The following is a 12,730-nucleotide window of genomic DNA, read 5'->3' on the forward strand; positions in this document are numbered from 1 at the left end:
TGGCATATGCCAAATTGGTTAAACACAGGTGGCTGGTCAGAACTTGTGCATACAATTTTACCGTGACCCACCTCAATCAAGGTTAATTTCTTATCAAACCATTCAAGGTGTTTTATACGACTGTCCGTAAAAATACAGTGGTGACAGTTGGAGGATTAAAATTATTTCACATGGATGGGGACCTGTGGGAAGGTAAAACAGAGAATGTCCAATTGTTCCAGAAAGATACATTTGCCATGTATCCCGATATTGAATATTTATTGAAACATAAAAATGTACACACAATTAAAATGAATATGCAGAAGAACAATATGACTATGTGTGGTACAGTTTTGAGAGAAGGAGATGCTTACACATGGGGAACATGGACAGAAAAGGTTTTGGTGATTATGGCTGTGCCTATAGTATCCATCTTGGTACGGTTGATTGTGCTTACGGTCAAGCTATTCATGATAATGTTCACCATGGTGACTGTTGAGAAAAGAAAAAGTCAGTTAAATGGAGCGCATGTGTTTTAAGGCCCATATTAGTTCAAATCGGTTTTACACTTATGGTCAGGGTTAGTGTTTCTGTATGAGCCCATGTTTATGCGGGTCGCTACAGAATAAGGAGGGACATATGTAGGAACAAATATTAGTGCAACATTTTGAACAGGCGAAGAATTTAATTGCCACAATAAGTGATGTGAATTTCAACTAGGCCAAATATTTAATCGCCAACTCAGGCTTCAATAGAAGGTGTGTGCCAATGCATAAATGATGATGGTATTGAATACAGTGTGTGTGTGTGGCTTAGCACTGATGTGAGGAACTGGGCTGAACTAAAGAAGGCCTGACTTAGGATTTAGCATTACATAGCAAAGGCATAGTGTAGCTTTAGCACAGGGGCTAATAAACATAACACTACTAATCCAATAAGATACTAACAATTAACCCTAAGATACTAAAATGATAAGTGTTCAGAATGGTGCAAATCATGGGTGCAAACTAGGGGTTTAGATACTGAATTCAGGTGCGCAGACTCTGCTTTGATCATTTTGAAAATAAAATGCACACATTAAAACTGTTTAACAGTGTTGACATGAAGCTCTGAATGTGAAGAATTTGCAGAATCATTCTGTCTAAAGCAGCCATTGTTTAGAGCTTCCAGCACAGGAAATTAGAATTAAAGTGTTTCAAATATCTTTCCAGGGCCACTGAGCGGAAACATGTACAAAGGTAACTGTGAAGGAGCATGTGTTAGCCTTCTGTTAAATTACAGGGAGTAGACAAGACAGGCACAAGTTTGATTGATGCATGACCTCACAAAATGAGGTGTGAAATTGCTGGTGAAGACATATTTTATTTAGGTAGATATAAGTAAAATAGAGGGAAGCAGAAGTGGATTTAAAAGGCTGACAAAGCGAGGTTGGATGAAAGAAGGGAGAAGAGGTGAGAAGGAGAAAAACTGAAGGGGTGGCGAATGCTGGCCGCTTGTGTGCTGAACAGAGTGCTTGGAGACTGCAGCCGATGTCAGTGAAGGAAGGAGGAGCTTCTCCAATGGGCAGTGGCCGCCGCAGACCTGAATGAGGGTGAGGCAGCCAGCGTTATCGAAGACTTCCCATGCAAGCTGAGTTTCCTTGCTGAATTAGACAAGAATGCCCAGTCAAGGCAATTATAATGAATATAGCAATAGATTAGCAGAATGCCTATCTTAACTTGGGTGGGCTGATTTTGGGTCGAAATAAAAAAAGGTGACATGAGTAAAGACATTTTCAATGTGTCTTTCCCTTCTAGGTGAAAGGGGCAGACATTCTAAGTGCAAACTGAGAGCAACGTAAGCCTGGCAAGATTTCTAATATCTTTTAAGGTTACAGATAGCTATGTGCTTTCAGCCAAATGGTGAAGTCTAATTAGAATTGATAAGAGAGAAAAGAGCTTTATCGCTGGGAGAGGGTGGCTTTGAAGCATTTTCAAATTGCTATCTTGGTCTGAAAAATAGAGAATGCTTTCACTCCAATGTAAAATGTGAAGTTACAACTTGTGGTTTTATTTTATATGGGTGCAAATGTCACATCCAGTTTGGTGCATTGCATTAATTATTTTCATCCTCAACATTGTGTACTAAGATGAGATTTTCAAACTGCATATAGAAAATGCATGGTAACTTAAGTATGTGTGCTGGAACATTGTTTCTGTGGCCTAGTAGATTTTCTCTTTTTGTTAATTAGGCAGCCCAATATACCACCTGCAGCAAAATTACTGTGCACCATCCTGCATAAAGTGTATTAATTGTATCCAAAGATTACCCGAATAAAAGAGAAAGATTGCAAGCTTATTCCCCATGTTTAGATGCATGCTTTAGCAAACAAGGGCCAGCCACACCATTGCATGTGTTGCAGGTGGCGGTAGCAAAGCAGAGGTGTAAAACAATCCTACAGGGCCTATGTGTAAAACGGTAACCTTTTTAAGAAATATATAATGTTTTGATTAATTAATTGACTAATTGCAAAATCACTAACTAAAATTGAATCATGTCAGCTTTACGTTTCACAGCAAACACTTTGGTTGGTATTCGTGGTACAGCATTACAATATTACATCGTTGACAGATAGTATGTTTTTAGAATCTGATTGCTATGATTACTTTCTGGTAATCTTAATTACTACTAGTCCTACTCTTCCTTGTCCCAGTATTTACCTTTGAGTGCGTCCTGCCCTCCCCGGAACTCCTCTTGTGGCTTTTTTTTCCCTCTTGCTGCTTCCCTGCCAGAGGTATAACCTCCTACGTACCCACACATCTGCAGAAGGTCCAAAAGCAGAGACATGGGCACCTGCGCCCCCACAGCAAGAGAGGGGGGATGTCTGTACTGGGACAAGGAAGAGTAGGACTAAGAGTAATGAAGAGACTCATAAGTGGGCAAAATCAGGGACTTGATCCATCGACTGATAGTGAAAGTGGAAGCCCTCTGGCCACAGCCCCCTGTGCCAAAGGTTACAAGCAGATTATTAGTCTTCCAAAAGGACTGAATACGGTCAAGATAACACAAGACTGCTAACTTAATATCCAGTCAATGACAGGCATCTTCCTCCGGGGAGCAAGGAACCAGAAAGAAGGCTGGAATGGTGGTAACTGCAGGGGACCTTAGGAACAAAGGAACGGTCACATTTCAGAACCAGAGCCTCCGCTCTGACAACAAGAAAGGGGGGCCTATGCAGAAGGGCCCCAATCTCACCCAAGATCCTGGCAAAAGTGATGGCTATCAAAAAGGTTGTCTTAAGAGTCACCCACTTCAGAACAATACTCTCAAGAGACTGAAACTGAGGTTTCTGTAACATGGACAAAGACATGTGGAAGGTTCCATGACAGGTACCCCACAGGACCCATTGGCCTAGAGCCCAACACACTTTTAGAAAGTCTAGTGACCAGAGCCTCCCCGCTCAGGAGGGGAGCAGGACACTAGAAAGGCCTGTATAGTGGACCATTGTGATCGAAGGGTAGAGACGGCCAACACCATCTCAGCCTCTTCATGGAGGAACTGCAAAATATCAGGAAGACTACGCAGCAGGGCCTGGAGACACTTATGGTCACACCATGAACAAAATTAGCCCAATGTCGATTCTAGGTCTTAAGTGTGGAGGAACTACGCACCAGCTGGATTGCCCCAGCCACATTGCCAAAAGACTTAAGGCCTGTAGTCCCCTCCTCTCAGTTTCCAGTTCCCCCAAGGAATTAGTGAGGAGGAGGAGGGAAGGCATCCCCCCACAGCGGGGATGGCCATTGGGCAAACAACCAAGAGAAAGCAAATGCAGTTCGAGGAGGCTCGGTAACCACTCCCTCCTGGGCCAATAAGGGACCACCAGGAAAATCTCGACTGGGCACTCCCAGATCTTCCTATGGACCCACTGGATCGAAGGGATCAGACAAAAGACATAAAGCTGAGCCCTTGGCCAGTCCAAGTTGAGAACATCAAACCCCCTGGTTTGCAGGTACGGCGCCTGGGAACAGAACGGGGGAAGCTGTGTGTTGCATAGGAAAGTAAACAGATCCGACTAGGGCCGACCGAACCTCCTGCAAATTTCCCAGAATGGGACAAAGTGAAATTTCCTGTGAAACCGGCAACACCCTGCTGACCCTGTCCATGGTCCCATGTCCACTCCCCGGATATTGTCTGCTTGGAGGGAGACCAGAAGGCACTTGGTCCAACTGCTGATGGACAACACCAGGGTCTCTCGGGAATAAGACCATGTTCCCCGCAGATGATTCACATAGGACAGGACTCTAGTACTGTCAGCCCACACCAGAACCGTCTTCCCCCGGATTGACGTCCTGAAGAGCAACACGGCCCTCTTTATGGCCACCAGTTCTTTCCAATTGGAGGAACAATGTTGGTACCACCGAGTCCATCTTTCCTGATGATACTGACCATGGAGAGGGGTCCCCCAGCCCAGGCCACTGGCATCGGTAGTAAACATGGTAAGAACCCGAGGACCAGCAGCAGAGAGCCTTACTCAGGCAGGCATGATCAAGAGCAAGGAATCATAAGTCTGAATTGCCAGGTTCCAATGGGTCAGGATGAGTCAAATCGATGGTCTAACACACAGGAGGCCATGTGGCCATGGAGAGACAACAGTTCCCTGACTGACACCCAGTCCTTACTCAGATTGCCACACAATAGGTGCCTGAGTCAGGAGGCCCTGTCCCACTGGAGCAGGAGCCCCACCTGTGCATCGATGAACTGTACCGTCTATGAGGGAGTTAGCTGGGACTTTGAGTGAGATTGATCAGGAACACCCACCTGGTCAGAGCCTGACACACCCTTTGAAGATGGACCAACACTGTGTTCCATGGCCTTGACCAACCAATTGTCCAGGTATGAGTAAAACTGTATTGCGCCCAAGTGTAAGAACGACCACCAGCGGGGCCAGCAGCTTTGTAAACACACTTGGGGCTGATATGAGCCTGAAGGGGAGGACCTGGAACTGGTAATTGTCCCTGCCCACAGAGACCCATAGGAAGTGTTGGTGGTGGCGGAAGATGGGGACATGGTAGTAGGCATCCTGTAAATCTATAGATTTCAGCCAATCCCCCCATAAGACCCTAGGAATTACGTATTGCAAGGTTTCTATCTTTCATCTCCTCACCATCATAAAGGCATTCAGTGACTTCAGAATGAGAATGAGCCAGAAACATAGAAGCCCTTGGTTTGAGGACCAGAAACACCCTGGAGTAGAACCCTGCATCCCTCTGCAATGTGGCCACCAAGAGTATTTACCTCTTTTGAAGAAGGCCCTGGAGGGCCGTGAGCATTGCCGATTGAGCTTTGCCGATTGTCTCCTGAAGTCCCTGGGAAGTTGTGTCCCCTAAGGCCTGACTCTGGAGGGAGGGGAACCTGCTCCAGTCTGTACCCCAGATGACCAGTGGTCCAAGCCCAAGTTTCTGAGGCCAGGAAGTCCAGAACTCAAGGACACCGAACCAGACATCCACTCATTGGTATGCTGTAATTGGCAGGACTTCTGTAGCTTCGGTGGAGAGATGGGTCTTCAGAACAGGCACCTAAATCCCATCCTTTGATGATCTGTCTGAGACCGGGAAGCGTGGGGTTTATGGGGAGGCCGAGACAGATGCAGTCTTCTTCCACAAATTGTCTACATGTTTATCAGCCTTGAAAACTGTGTGCACCTTAGACTCCAAGCATTGCCAAACAACTTCAAACCCTCAAAGGGAAGTTTCAGAGCCGCCGGTTTCTGAGACCTCTCTGCCTTCCTGTCCCACAGGCACAAATTACGTCTGCCAAAGATAGTTGAGGTCATAGCATTGGCCATGCCATGAACCCCATCATAGAAAAGATCAGGCATGAATTCAGTCTGCTTCTGCATGTTACAAAGAAGCTGGGAGCAGTTTGCCCCGTTGTCCAGTGATTGCTTCGGTTTGTTAAATCCAGCCAACGCTGTGTTAGCTGTATAGGAGGCAAAAGTGTTGGAATGCAAAGCCAAATGGGACCCAACGTAGGAGCTCTTGTGAGCGGAGTCCACCTTCTTAACCACTGTATTCGTGACAGTGCCCTTCAGCAGACATGGAAGAATGTCCTATAATACTCGCAAGTATATCTTCTACATCTACCGCCGTGGGCAGTGGTGCCTCCTCCGCCTTGAGGAGGTACAATTTGGCAATAAAGCAGGGCATGGAGAAATGTTCTAGGTTAAACCACTCATGCAGGTTCTTAGTATGGATGTCCGAGATCAGAGGCAGCCCCAATTTGGTGGTGCTTGTACTGGCAAAACTTGGGATCGAAAGCCTGGTCCACTATCGTCTGGTCCTTGAACCTCATGGTCATGGAAATCTATTCCAGGATTAGATTCACATCGTCCCTGTCCGGGTACATCCCTGTGACATTCTCATCATCCCCTGAAGAAAGGGAGGAGCAGTCCAGATCCAAAGAGGTATAGTAAGAAAAAGAAAAACTGGAAGATGAAGAAGCAGGGGCAGATTTCGACTTCTCTTTCTTCTGTGCATGGCTGGCCAGAGTTTCTCTTCTATGAAGAGAAACTCAAGTCCTTTTTAAAAAAAACAGTAGTAACTGCTGCAGAGTTCTTCGTTTTGGCAGGCCTGAAAGAAGAGGAAGATCCCACTTCCACATGTTTCACTTTTTCTGAGTGCTTACCCATATCTACACCTAGCAAGGACAGCAGAGAACTTCATAATGGATCACCAGACGGCTATTTAACGGGAGCCATCTGGGCAATCATAACCATGGTGCACCTAGCAGCCTAGGGGCCGAGAGAGTGCCGGAGTGCCACACTTTTTCTCTTTTTTTTCATTCCCTGGGTCCCCCATTGACCCGAAAAGAGGCCACTGGGTGGGAACACTCACCTATCACCCAGGGCAGGGCACAGAACTCTAACACCAGGAAAGCAGCTCACGCTCGTGGCCAGGCATACCCACTGGCATCCCGCTCTCCAGCAAAGGACACTGAACAAGCTCCGTGCCAGACCACGCAGCTCCAAAGGCGGCCCGGTGGGCATCCTCCAGTCTGGCCACCCCCAAACTCCACAGGGGAGAAGCCCGGCAAGGGCTACCAGCCATTGCTCCCTACATGTCCAGCACTAAGAAGATACAATGTTCTGGCAGGAACAGAAAAAACGTCTGCGGATTTGTGTTAAGTGTGAGGTTATACCTCCTTGGAGGGGAAAAGCCAGAGGAAAATGAAAGCTTGGAAAGGAGCTCTTGGGAAGGCTGGACGCACTGGGACGAGGAAGAGGGGTTTGGACGCAATACACTGGTCATGATGAAAGTAAGTGGTTGAGAATAAATCAAAGCCCCTGAACAATTTAAACTTCAACGAGCTGTATTTGGCTTATCATACGCTGATTTAGCACGCACTCTCCTTCTCACTTTCTTGCAATGCTCTCTATTTCCTCTATCTATTCCTCCCTGCCACTCTCTCTGTTTCTGTCTGACTCTCTCTCTCTGGGAATAAGTCATTGTCAGCTGTGCATTTCCCATAGCAACCCTACAATGCTGACAGCTGAAGGACGACAGGAAAAACTGAAATATCTTGAAGGGTGGTGCTGATGTTTTATGGCTGAAGTAGAATGAGAGCAGCAGCGACTGAGGAATCCCCCAAAGTGGGGACCGGTCTGGTATGTGGTGACACACGCTGTCATCGGGTCTGTCCCGCAGGAATGTTGCTATCACACCTAGGGTGCTTTCCCCATACAGAGGAAGGCCAGTTTGCAAGTCAAAACTTTGTGCCTTCATGGCAAAAGGAGCTATTAAAAGGATTTGTTTTGATTGTGCAAACGCTGTAAACTGACTATGTTAAAATGTGTAAATGGTCATTTCTAATTAACATTTCCTATATATATATATGGTAGTCATGACAGGCATTCTGAAACTACTATGGTGGTGATTTGGCACAGCATAAAAGCCAATAAACCAAACATAACATAGCATAAAATAACAAGAACCTTACACTTGGTAAGCAAAGCATGTTTAGCCGGTAAAATAGCTCAGCGGGTTGAGCATGCGCTGCTGCAATCTCTGTGTGATCTGTAGGTCGCAAGTTTGAATCATGTCAAGGCCAACTAAGCCTTTAAATCTTCATAGGTTGATAAATGAGAACCAACGTCAGTTGGGTAATATTGCATGTAAATATGGTGCATTTAAAGCGCTTTGCAGAAAGCGCAATATAAATAAAACATCATTATCATAAAAACCTAGATTAATCGATTTTTTTTTTTTAGAAGGATATAAGGGAACACATAGCACGAGTAGGGGCGCAAGTGTGTACATATAAATCACCACATAAATCACCACTGAGCTTTATGCTTGACAAATATAGCTGTGGACAAACGGTTGTATGGTTGAATCCATAAGTACACAATTAATATTTGGGTTTTGCATAACATTTAAGCGTGTGTATCTATGAGACACGTTCATTCATGCTCCGAATTTGCTTTGGACATACATTGGCTGCAACATCATCCGTCCTTTGGGGTCTTAGGGCTGACTTGCTTCCCAGCAAATTGAGACGGAATTTTAGAAGAGCAAACGCTGAGAGGGGAATTGGGGTCACAAATTCCTAGTGTCCGACTTGTTCTGCCCACTTCGGTTGTTGGCTTACCCGAGAAAACACTGGGCATTGAAGGGGTGCAAAGTTTTCTCCTGAACCTTTGGACACGTTCATAACCATTCCAAATCATACCAGCTACACACCAAGGGGTTAAGAAAAGGGCCAACTCTTTGAACATACCTTAGTTACAAGCTTCACTCTGTTCTGAAATGTGATCCGACATTTTGTGATGCAGCAAAACCAATGCATACACACGGCAGAAATAATCACTTCTGCCTCTTGATAGAAGAGCACAGATATTCTCAGCGCAGAAGAACGCCAAATTGATATTAAGTCATGATAATAAGAGGCAACCTTCAATCGTCTGTTTATTTTAACTACTTTCATTTTACTCCACTCTTCCGAACAAAATGGACGCCATTACTGGTGGGTTGTCCTGCTGTTAGACATTTCTCTTAATAAAATGTTCAATTTGTAAAAGGAAAGAGCTGACTCTTGTTTCAACATTGCTAATATAGTCTTCCTAAACTATTCTTGGTGGATTACTGATAGATTCTGTTTGTAATGCCATTTTCATTCAACTTCAAAAAATATGTTTTTCAACTTGAAATATACTATCAAGAACAGGGATGTTTTCTTTCATTGGAAAGGGTTTAGGTTTGAGTAGACACCTTATGTTGTATGAATAAAGTTTTGGGGAAAAAATAGAAAAGGCTATAATTACAAAGTTCTTTTTCTGTATAGAACGAATCGTGTCCTAAAAAGATGTTTTTTCTTATTTTTATGAATATGGCCAAATATTTTATTTATACAGCACAGAAACATTGCGGTAGTCATAAAATTAAATTAGGGGTAGGTTGCAGGAGAAACAAGGCACAATTACTAAAAGGAAAAATAAGCAGAGTAACTAATTCCCATGGCCTCTTGAAGTGACCGTAAAGAATGTGAAGTCTCTGCAAGGTAATGTCAGTCTGTTTCAGTAAATTATGGTCCCTTGATATGAATATAGTCACCAAGCAGCAGAACACATGCTGTCTTCTGCTACACAGTCACTTCACTGCAGGACGCTGCAGAGAGGGCAGGGGCCCTCTCCACCAGGATTCTGCAGCTTTAGCACAAGGTCATCTGTACACCAGCACCATTCTGGTGAGTGTACCCCTACGCACAGGTACATGTGCATGTATTCAACCACTTCAGCTGTTAATTTGCTACAGTTGCTGAGTAATGCTCCTCTGGAGCTTTTAATCTGCACACAAGGCTCTGAATCCCCGGCGCTGCGATTCACCAATATTCTACATTACTATTTGTGCATTCTCTCGGCCCTTTGTTAATGGCCGCCACATTTGTTCTCTGCGACGACCGACGACACTGCAACAGCTGATTGGCCACACCTATTTCATCGAACCAGCGCAACCGACAGGCGGAAGCCAGCCTCGCTTCCTAAGGCTTGCTTCACAAGGCCTGTCTGTGCCGGTCCGGGCAGTCAGGAGAGTCAGGGCTATAGGGACGTGCATTGCTGCCTCTTGTCCCCTCAACTTTATGTTCTAAGAGTACTATTCACCCGTCGTCTTACTTGACTATCTACATTCACGAACCAAGAGGATCCTTCCTTTCATGTTGAACAGCCTTGCATGCACCACTTCCTGACCCAGGCTAACTCTACCAACTTGAGCCGTTCGCTGACATAAGCGCCACTGCAGATGGCAATCTTACAAACAACCACTATGGTAAACTACCCGATCAACATGTTGACCCCTTTGCTGTAAATTCACACTCTGCCACTCCCTTTGTGCTAGCTACTGCCATTGCCCTTATATTATGCCATAGTCGTATCTTGCCATTCTCAACTGTCAATAACTGCTGCTGCTCGTATGTTATGCCAAAGTCACATGTTGCCATTCTCAATTTCCGATAACTGCTGTTGCCTTTAAATAATGTCATATTAGCATCCTGCCACTCCTATGTGTTAGCTACTACTGTTGCCCGTATGCTTTCCTAAATTCTCATTCTGCCATTCCCATGTGCTAGCTACTGCCATTGCCCTTATGCTACGCCAGATTCGCATCTTGCCACTCGCATGTGCTAACAACTGCTGCTGCACGCAGGTTATGCCATAGTTGCATCTTGCCATTCTCATGCGTTAACAACTGCTACTGCCTGTATGTTATGCTACAGTCATATCTTGCCATTTTCAACTGGCAATAATTGCTGTTGCCTTTAAGTTACACTAACAGCTGCTGTTGCACCTATGCTATGCCACAGTTGTATCTTGCCATTCTCAATTGCCAACAACCGCTGGTGCCCTTTTTATACGCCAAATTAATTTCTTGCCATGCTTACTTGCCAGTCACTGTTACTGCCTTGATGAGATTCACATCCTGCCTCTTTCAATTGCCAACAACTGCCACTGCCCATGATGAATTGCTTAAAATGATCTTAGTCTCCCTGATCTGAACGTACGCCTGGTCATCTCCACCCACTAACCTACATATGAGTATCACACCTGTACCTCAAGTTGTGCACCTCCTCATTGCAACTATTCTAGGCATACTGCTTCTAATTAGCTCCATCAGCAGACTAACTCTACTTCCACATACCTTTGACTTTATGGCCAACTCCCACACACATAACATTTGGGTCTCAGCCAATGCCACCACGGTCACGCCCAATAAACCTTGTCTTTCTCATACCCTGACTATACCACTTCCACAGTCAAAACTTATAATACCACCAAAGTTCTTGCCACCCCTACAACTAGTCACTGGTAATCCAATGCCTATTGGTAGAATAATTACCAGTCCCACCTGCTCACTAACTCCAGTTCAATGGATCCAGTGATATGCCACTAGGCCAACGCCTATCCAACCCTGCACTATCAACCTCTGAAATCACAGGCTCAGATACAGACTGAATAATATCCATCATCCAGCAACTAATCTTAGTGACAAATTAAATACCCAAACCGCATCCAAGAAGAGATCAAAACACACACTTAACCATGGTACCAACAACCATACCAGACAGAAAACTTTACATGATCCTCCTTACCTACTTGCTAATAACTCACCACATATTAAAGGTGCGCTAATCAATGCCAGATCTATGGTTGCTCATGCACTAGACATTGCCGATCTAATTGTCGCTAACCAGTTCGATTTTATAGCTATAAAGAAGACTTGGCTCCATGAAGCAGCAGGACCACCTCTATCACTTGCTATACCTGAAAATTATACTATGCTAAGGCTAGATAGAGAAACATCTAGAGGAGGCGGCATTGCCTTCGTTGCCAAAACCAAATTAAGGGTCTCTACAAATCTCCCATTCCCTTCAGGAGAACTCTTGTGCGTCAAACTGCCAATCTCAGATTAACGCACTATAACTATGCACCTGATATATAGACCTCCTAGCCCCATCAATGTTTGAGGAAGATATCACTTCACTACTCACCACAAACATGAAACCTAGTTCTCAAATTATATTACTCTGAGACTTTAATCTTGGACTCAAAGACTTGAACAATGATAATGCTTCTGTATTCGCTAACACCATCACTGAACTAGGCTTCACTCATCGGATTAATATGCCAACACACTCTAAAGGAAGAACCTTAGACTGGGTTGCCGACCTCAACTGAGAGACTACAATAACCTCTAATGAACCCTGTGCCTGGACCGATCATCACCTTATCTCCTTCACACTACAAGAAAACTCACAACCCGTTCTGACGAACCTTATGGCCCCTCCAACTCTTACTAGAAACAAGCGTAATATAACAGTGGAGAACATACTACCATTACTCCATCCTATCACCAATCCCACATCCATCAGCTCAGACCCTGCAGTTCTAGTGGAATTATACAATTTGACGTTCAAACAAGCTATCGGCAAAATAGCACTCCTGAAAATATGCAAAAGTAAACCACAAGCCCCCCTTAACTAGTGGTTCTCCCCAAATCTTAAAGCCATACGGAATGAAATAAGGAATGCAGAATCCTTATGCAAAAATAACTCCACGGTCTTGAACAAAGACAAACTCAATAAAACCTGCCACAAGATATAAATCTGAGATCATCCAAACCAAAAGGGACACTTATAACTATAGAATTAACAAAGCTAACTCAAGTTAAAGAGAACTCTTCATCATTCTAAGAAAACTAGAGTCCCCAACTCCTCCAAA

General features: G+C 44.6%; 1 long non-coding RNA gene across 1 annotated transcript in view; it reads right to left on the reverse strand.

The window, feature by feature from the left end:
* Positions 1 to 224: 224 nt before the first annotated feature.
* The window catches only part of LOC138527315 (uncharacterized), a 63,441-nt gene continuing 50,935 nt past the window's right edge, over positions 225 to 12,730 (reverse strand). The window contains exon 3 of the long non-coding RNA XR_011283887.1: positions 225 to 471. This is a non-coding gene — a long non-coding RNA (uncharacterized lncRNA). The remainder of the gene's footprint in view (positions 472 to 12,730) is intronic.

Source organism: Ambystoma mexicanum, chromosome 14 (assembly GCF_040938575.1).
Source record: "Ambystoma mexicanum isolate Mex_15411 chromosome 14, UKY_AmexF1_1, whole genome shotgun sequence".
Taxonomy (NCBI): Eukaryota; Metazoa; Chordata; class Amphibia; order Caudata; family Ambystomatidae; genus Ambystoma; species Ambystoma mexicanum.